The following is a 6,279-nucleotide window of genomic DNA, read 5'->3' as shown; positions in this document are numbered from 1 at the left end:
TGACTGTGTTTCCATCTAATTTCATTAACAAGTCATTTTTCTGCTTGTTATCCCATTTTTTGGCCTAGGATCCCTTGTCAGGCAAACTAAGCTGCAGTGCTGTCAAGCATCCTTGTGACCCACTGGGATGTTGGCTGAACGTTGTGCATTGTTCTTGGGTCCTTCCAGTGTTTCAAGACTCACTGAAAATGAGTATTTCTAGGCCAGGATCTTCTCTACCATCTCTGTAGGTCTCTTGACTGCAAGTTATCTAGGCCTGCTGATTTTCAAAATACTCATTCCAAGTCAGAGTGGTCAAATACAGTCATTTTTTGTTGTGAGTGGAAAGAAGGCATATATGCACATCAGCTTCTGCCTTCCAAATACAAATAAAAACAGAGTAAGTCTATCTTTTCTATGTGACTATTGATCATCTTATCATCTTCATCTGTCATACATTAATTTTCTTTTCTAGTACTCTTTTAAGCATTGTGTCAAAGTAGTCATATTATTGCTTATGACATAAATCAAGTTGCCCCCTTCTTATCCATCTCCTGCTGCTTTTTACATAGGTTCCCTGTTATTAAAGCTCCACACTTTCTCTTTCTCTTATTGGAGCATAGCTAATTTCACTTGAATATTGCTCTTGATGACTGGAAGCAATTTTCTGAGAGACACTAAAATACAGTCTAATGTCTGGCATCTGAGCCATTCTCCAGAAGAATCTATCTCCTTCAGTAGGGAATTCAGACTCTTTCATGATGTAATTTCACCTAATATTGAAAACTTGAATGAGGGTGAGTGTTGCAACTTTGGGGTTGCTTTAAACACATTTTTGGTCCTGGTTTACTTCTTTTTAATTCAAGTACTCTTTCGCTCTTCAATCGTACCAAATTAACAAATCAGTTTTACATAACTATCAAATATATTTGTTTCTAAGTAAATTTCTAAGTTTCTAAGTAATAAGAATTATAATCTAAGTTAATAATTATTCTCCTACCTACTTTTTTTCCCCTTCTCTCTGTTCCACAATTATTTTTTTTTGAAAATATGTTCAACTTGTCAGCAGTGTCTTCCATTTGCCCCTACTGAACGTCATGCTGCTACAGGCAGTCTACTATCAAGTTTCAGGCCAGTGACTAATTATCTAGCATAAGGAAAACCAAAAGATTTACCTCTGTGGGTACAATACACTTTTGTGGAAAATTCTTTTCAGACAAGGATTATCTTGCAAAGGAATCATACCTTTAGCTTTTTTAAAAAATTAAACAATTTGTCATATCTGTCCCTCCCCAGCCCTCCCAAAGTCTCCATCTGAGGCCTTATGCTGGAAACAAAAGCAAAATGGGAGGAGGGGTAGAGGGAAAGAGTAAGGCTAACTGAGAGGTAGATAAATCGGTGAACTTAACTTCACAGACACTTTTCCAACTATTTCCGCATATATTTCCACTATATTAAGCAGTATACTCCATTTTGATCTCTGGAAAGCCTCCGCCTATTTTCTGCTTAATAAGACATAATTAGCCAATATTTGTACTTACCGTAAGCCCTCTTAGATTAATACACTATGTTAGCAAAACTCAAAGTAGTATTGCCTAGACCATTTTCAGTGTTGACACTATTTCTTCCAGTGTACAAACCTCTGATACTAGTGCAATTGGACACCATGTGGGATGCAGTGCTCTGATTATACCCCCCCTTTATTTCAACATGTGTAGATTCTTTGGCATTTTTCTTTTTTTTCCTGCAACAATATATTCTTATCAGAGGTACACAGGGAGAGCTTGCATGAAAGAAAGGTCCTGTATGCTTGTGTTTAAGTCCCCGTTCTGGAAAGCACAAGAACTGGGAAATGTTGTGTGGTGGCAAAAAGACAAATGTGGTTCATCCAGTTTTGTGTGTGAACAGAGCAAGCTGTTTAGTGATGCCTCTGGCTGAATAGTTTTCTTAGTTTGTGTTGAAACTGAACATAAAACTGTCTCCTGTACCTTGTGTATCAATATTTTTTTATACCATGGTGATGATAGTTAGGGAGTTGTTAAATTCAGAACAGGAACATAACTGCATAAATAAACCTAAGGGATCCCAGCCCGTGGAGAATTGGTATCCAGGTATTCAGCCAACCAAAACCGAGCGTGTTTATGTAAGAAAAGGACTTGTATTTCCTGTTCTGTGCCAGGCTCCTTGGTAATTAACGTCCCGATACAAAACCGTTCATTCACTGACACCATGCACAGCTCGTGTGGAGCTCTTTCAAAGTTCCTGAGCAGTCCCAAGCTCAGTAACAAGCACTGCCGTGGGCCTGTCCAGGTTCACCTGGAGCCAGAAGCAGAAGTGGGTAGGTAGTAGAAAGGGGAAGGCAGACAGCTCTGTTTGTACAATTTGGGTATGAGTTAGCTGAGAGCAAAAAGCCTATAGCGAACCCTAAGCAACAAATAACCTTAAATCCCAGTGCAGGTCATTGCCCAAGGAGCGGCTGCATCCCACACGCTTGCTGATTAGTGGCTCGCACTGAAATAACCAGGCAGGCCCACTCAGACACTCACACTCAGACAACGGGCTGGCAGACAGGATTCCACAAAGGAGGAATCAAAGCCAGAAATCCCTCCAAAATGCCAATTTCAGATGTGCATCTTCATTCCTCCCCCAGCCTCCTTCCTTAACCCTGAAGACAGCAAGTAGGATGGACATCTGATGCCAGAAAGCACTGTCTGAGATGTTTATTTTATTGCTGAAAAATTGAACAGTATTTTGAAGTACAGATTTTGTTTTGGGCTAGCCAAAACTGAAGGCACAGAAGAGACTTGTCAGAGCCAAGGAAACTCTGTCACAATCCCTTACGCCAAGCATTTTGTACTTCCAAAGTAATCACGGAGCTATATCCGTAAACACATATGGAGTGTGTGCAGGACCTTGTACCAGGACTAAGGAAGGAAGGGAAAGTTACTAACTCTGTGACCAGCAGTGTGTACTGTCTGGCAGATATGGTCTAAAACAAGTCTGGAATTGAGAAATTTATCTATTGTGCCTTTTTGTTGTTGTTGTTGTTGTTGTTTTAGGAAACTTTTGCCAGGGAAGATGCCACGTTACCAGGAAATGGCTTTCTGATGTGATACCGTATTTTCTGCTGAGTTGTTCTGGACAAGTGACTGGACTGAATGCCCAGCTCCAGGAAAACAATTGAGATCAGGCCTCCAGATACAAAGGAGCTGCTTTCCACCAACGCAGACTGCTTTTACAAAATACTTCTGAAGGTGCACAAGGTTAGATCTAGAGTGCCTGTGCAGGGAGGCCATGCGACCGCTCTCAGTGTCACTTGTTTGCTTCCACCGTGCGCGGGTGAGTTGGCCAGCCTGGTGTGCTTGTGGGGACAGTGGCACACTGGGGACACGGATGGGACCTAGACTGTGCTGAAGTGACTGTGGTGAGAGACTGCGCCGTGGGCACCACCTCAGCCTCCCGCTGCCCTCGCAGTGGCTGAATCCCAAAAGCGCCTACTGATCCCCTGACTGACGGGCCAGACCCAGCCACTCCGGTGAGAACACGGCCCACCTGCAAGCTGCCATCCACAGGGAGGGAAGGACGTTTGCCCTGTAAAAAACAGAGTGAAAAATATGTTTGTCTCACCCTTTAAAGATAAAGCAGTTACTCTTAGTAGAAAAGAATATGCAAGTGGATTATGTATTGGTGAGCACAGATTCACTGCTTCATGAAACCTGAACTGGGTTTTTCTTGGTAACAATTCTCATAGGATCCATTTGGGGCACGTTTATCAAATTTTCAATAAATTATTAAAGATCCAGAGGCTGATTCTTGATTCTGACCTAGGGTGCTTCCCATAGCTCAGCCACCTCATGGACAAAACCGTAAAAGTCTTTGTTCAAGGTCAGTGCAGTCATTATGTCCATCGGGGGAGCAACAAGGGGAAAGCTTTAAGGAGATGGGAGGTTTAACTGACACATACTGAGAGTAACACTGACCGTAGTCGTGTCCTCTCTTTTCTATCTTATTTGCAGTGAAAGAAGAGTTCTTTGAGTGCTTTCCTGTGTTTCACCATAACTTCATAGGTTTTGAAGTAGAAAGAGATGGCTAGATTTGAGCTGCTTCATCAAGAGTCAGCTATTTCTGGAAACTTTCTTTGGATAGCTTGCTCCAGTGGCTTATTTGGCTCGCTACAATAAATGATCGTTTACACATGAACTTGGCAAATGTCAATTGCTCCCATTTCAGTTTGGGAGGCCTTACCGCACTCTCTTGAGAAGAGTGACAGTCGTACAAATGAGGACTTCTCAGTCCCATTGGCCACGCAGAAGGGGCTAAATTTGCCTTGTTACAAAAAGTGTCAAATTTCACGATTCTTAGAAGCAAATCTGTTGCTCAATTTTGCAGGCATGTCCAAGAAGCCCTGCTGGGCTATTATTTACAGATTCTGAGATAATAGCTTTGAGGAGATTTTCTGGGAGGCACTGGATAGTGAGCGAGAAAAGGGCGTGCTGTGCGGGGAGGGACTGACACCTCCCTCTGCTCAGCGGGGAGATCCTATGAAGATGACCATGGGCTGCTCTCAGTCTGGGTCCTCCAGGATGCTAACTGTGTCAAACATGGTGCTGGAGGGCACGTGGAGTCCCTGGAGCAATGGAAAGTAAAGCTTCTCCAGAACTTAGAAGTAAACATCCAACCATTGTGCACAGGGAGATTTTTTTTTCTGATACTAATTTAATAACTCAGCAAACATAAAGCCACTGAGCGGGTGAGATATGCTGAATTTCCTAGACTAGTTAGAAATTAAAATCAGGCATGATGTCTGCTGGGCAGGGATCAGCCCTGTCCTGTAGCAGCTGCTGCAATTACTGTTTAGAGGGGCTCCAACCAAAACCCTGCTATGACACACCTGCACTGACTGACATGTCCGAGATGTCCCAACTATTACAGCAGTGAAGAGCTCACTGGCCAGATACCAGCCCCAGGACTGCTTCTAACTTCCAGCAATTCCTTGTTTTTGATGGAAGTAATGTGAATGGGAGCCAGAGCAGCAATACAAAACGTTGTGGCTCCGAGAATGAGAAAAATGTTCACACAGCAATGGTAGAAAAATATTTTGGATTCCAACAACAACTATGAGAATTAATACGAGTTTCATAGGGGCATGCATTTGTTAGTCCTCTAGGCTAATTATAGCACCATAAAATACAGTGATAAAAAATTACTGATTGAATTGCTTGAGATGGAGCGTGGAGAGGGAGGAAGGCAAGAGAGGTATTGCTAATAAATCATTGTCCTGTCCAGCGGGCTTCCATTATTTGGAGAGAAGGGCAATTACCAGGGCATACTGCTGCCCTGCTTTCAAAGTTTAACATTGCTGTTTGATATCTGATCCAGCAAACAGTGTTAGGAGGTATCCAAGCAGCACGCACAGCACTTTAAACAGTTAAGAGAGCAGGGGTGCTTGAACACGTTGGCCTTCTTGGCCATGGAGCTCTGGTAATTAAAGACACGCACACACAGGCATCTCCTTAGAGGCTTACTGGTACAGCCCCGATTTGGTTTTGATGACAATGGGGGACCATGTTCCAGGCTCAGCCTCACCAGTACATGGTCTGAGGCTCCTGTATTCTTGAAAGAGGTGGGCTTATGCTGCCCAAGTCAGAACCTGCCTCGACTTTGCCTTCTAAAGCACAGGCTGTGCTCCAGCTGGACCCCAGCTCTTCGCTTCCAGAGAAAGGTCAGTGGAGAGCTGGCAAGATCAGGTGGGCAGTTCAGACACAGCCACCTTGTTGCCACCCCAAATAGCAGGCTGTTTGTCTTCAGATACATGTGGATGTAGTGCTCAGTGACATGGTTTATGGTGGACCTGGCAGTGCTGGTTTAAAGGTTGGACCAGATGGTCTTGGAGGTCTTTTCCAACCTAAATGATCCTAAATGACTCTAATTGCACAGGACAGATTCAAACATACAGATATTTTGTGCTCAATTCAGTGAGTGTGGTGCCTATCCTTGAAAACAAAATATAAAACCACAAACTTTCTACAGCAGAAAAATGCAAATACTTCAGTTTCTGCATTTACATTTATCCCCTTCTGCTCCTAGTGATCGTTGGGGGGTTGACCACGAATTAAGAAAAAAAAGGTCTTTCATTTTATTGCATTGTTGCTTGCCATAACTTTGCTGCCACCTTCCATAATGTTCCCAGTCATCTCTGGTAAACTGGAGAATGCTGCACCATGGGCTGGGGTATTAATTTTTTCCAGGGGCCCCTCTCACTGACCTGCTGTGTGAGCCTGGCCCCCCACCTTCTCTCTG

The 6,279-nt window shown here is 43.4% G+C and overlaps 1 protein-coding gene across 1 annotated transcript in view; it reads right to left on the bottom strand.

Moving 5' to 3' along the window:
• Positions 1-2,684: 2,684 nt before the first annotated feature.
• The window catches only part of UST (uronyl 2-sulfotransferase), a 182,022-nt gene continuing 178,427 nt past the window's right edge, over positions 2,685-6,279 (bottom strand). Inside the window, exon 11 of the mRNA XM_066994179.1 lies at positions 2,685-3,570. The gene's annotated coding sequence lies outside the window, so the exon portion shown is untranslated. The remainder of the gene's footprint in view (positions 3,571-6,279) is intronic.

This window comes from Anser cygnoides, chromosome 3, assembly GCF_040182565.1.
Source record: "Anser cygnoides isolate HZ-2024a breed goose chromosome 3, Taihu_goose_T2T_genome, whole genome shotgun sequence".
In the NCBI taxonomy this organism is placed as follows: Eukaryota; Metazoa; Chordata; class Aves; order Anseriformes; family Anatidae; genus Anser; species Anser cygnoides.
The sequence above is the reverse complement of the archived record's forward strand: the minus strand, read 5'-3'. Positions and strand labels throughout refer to the sequence as shown.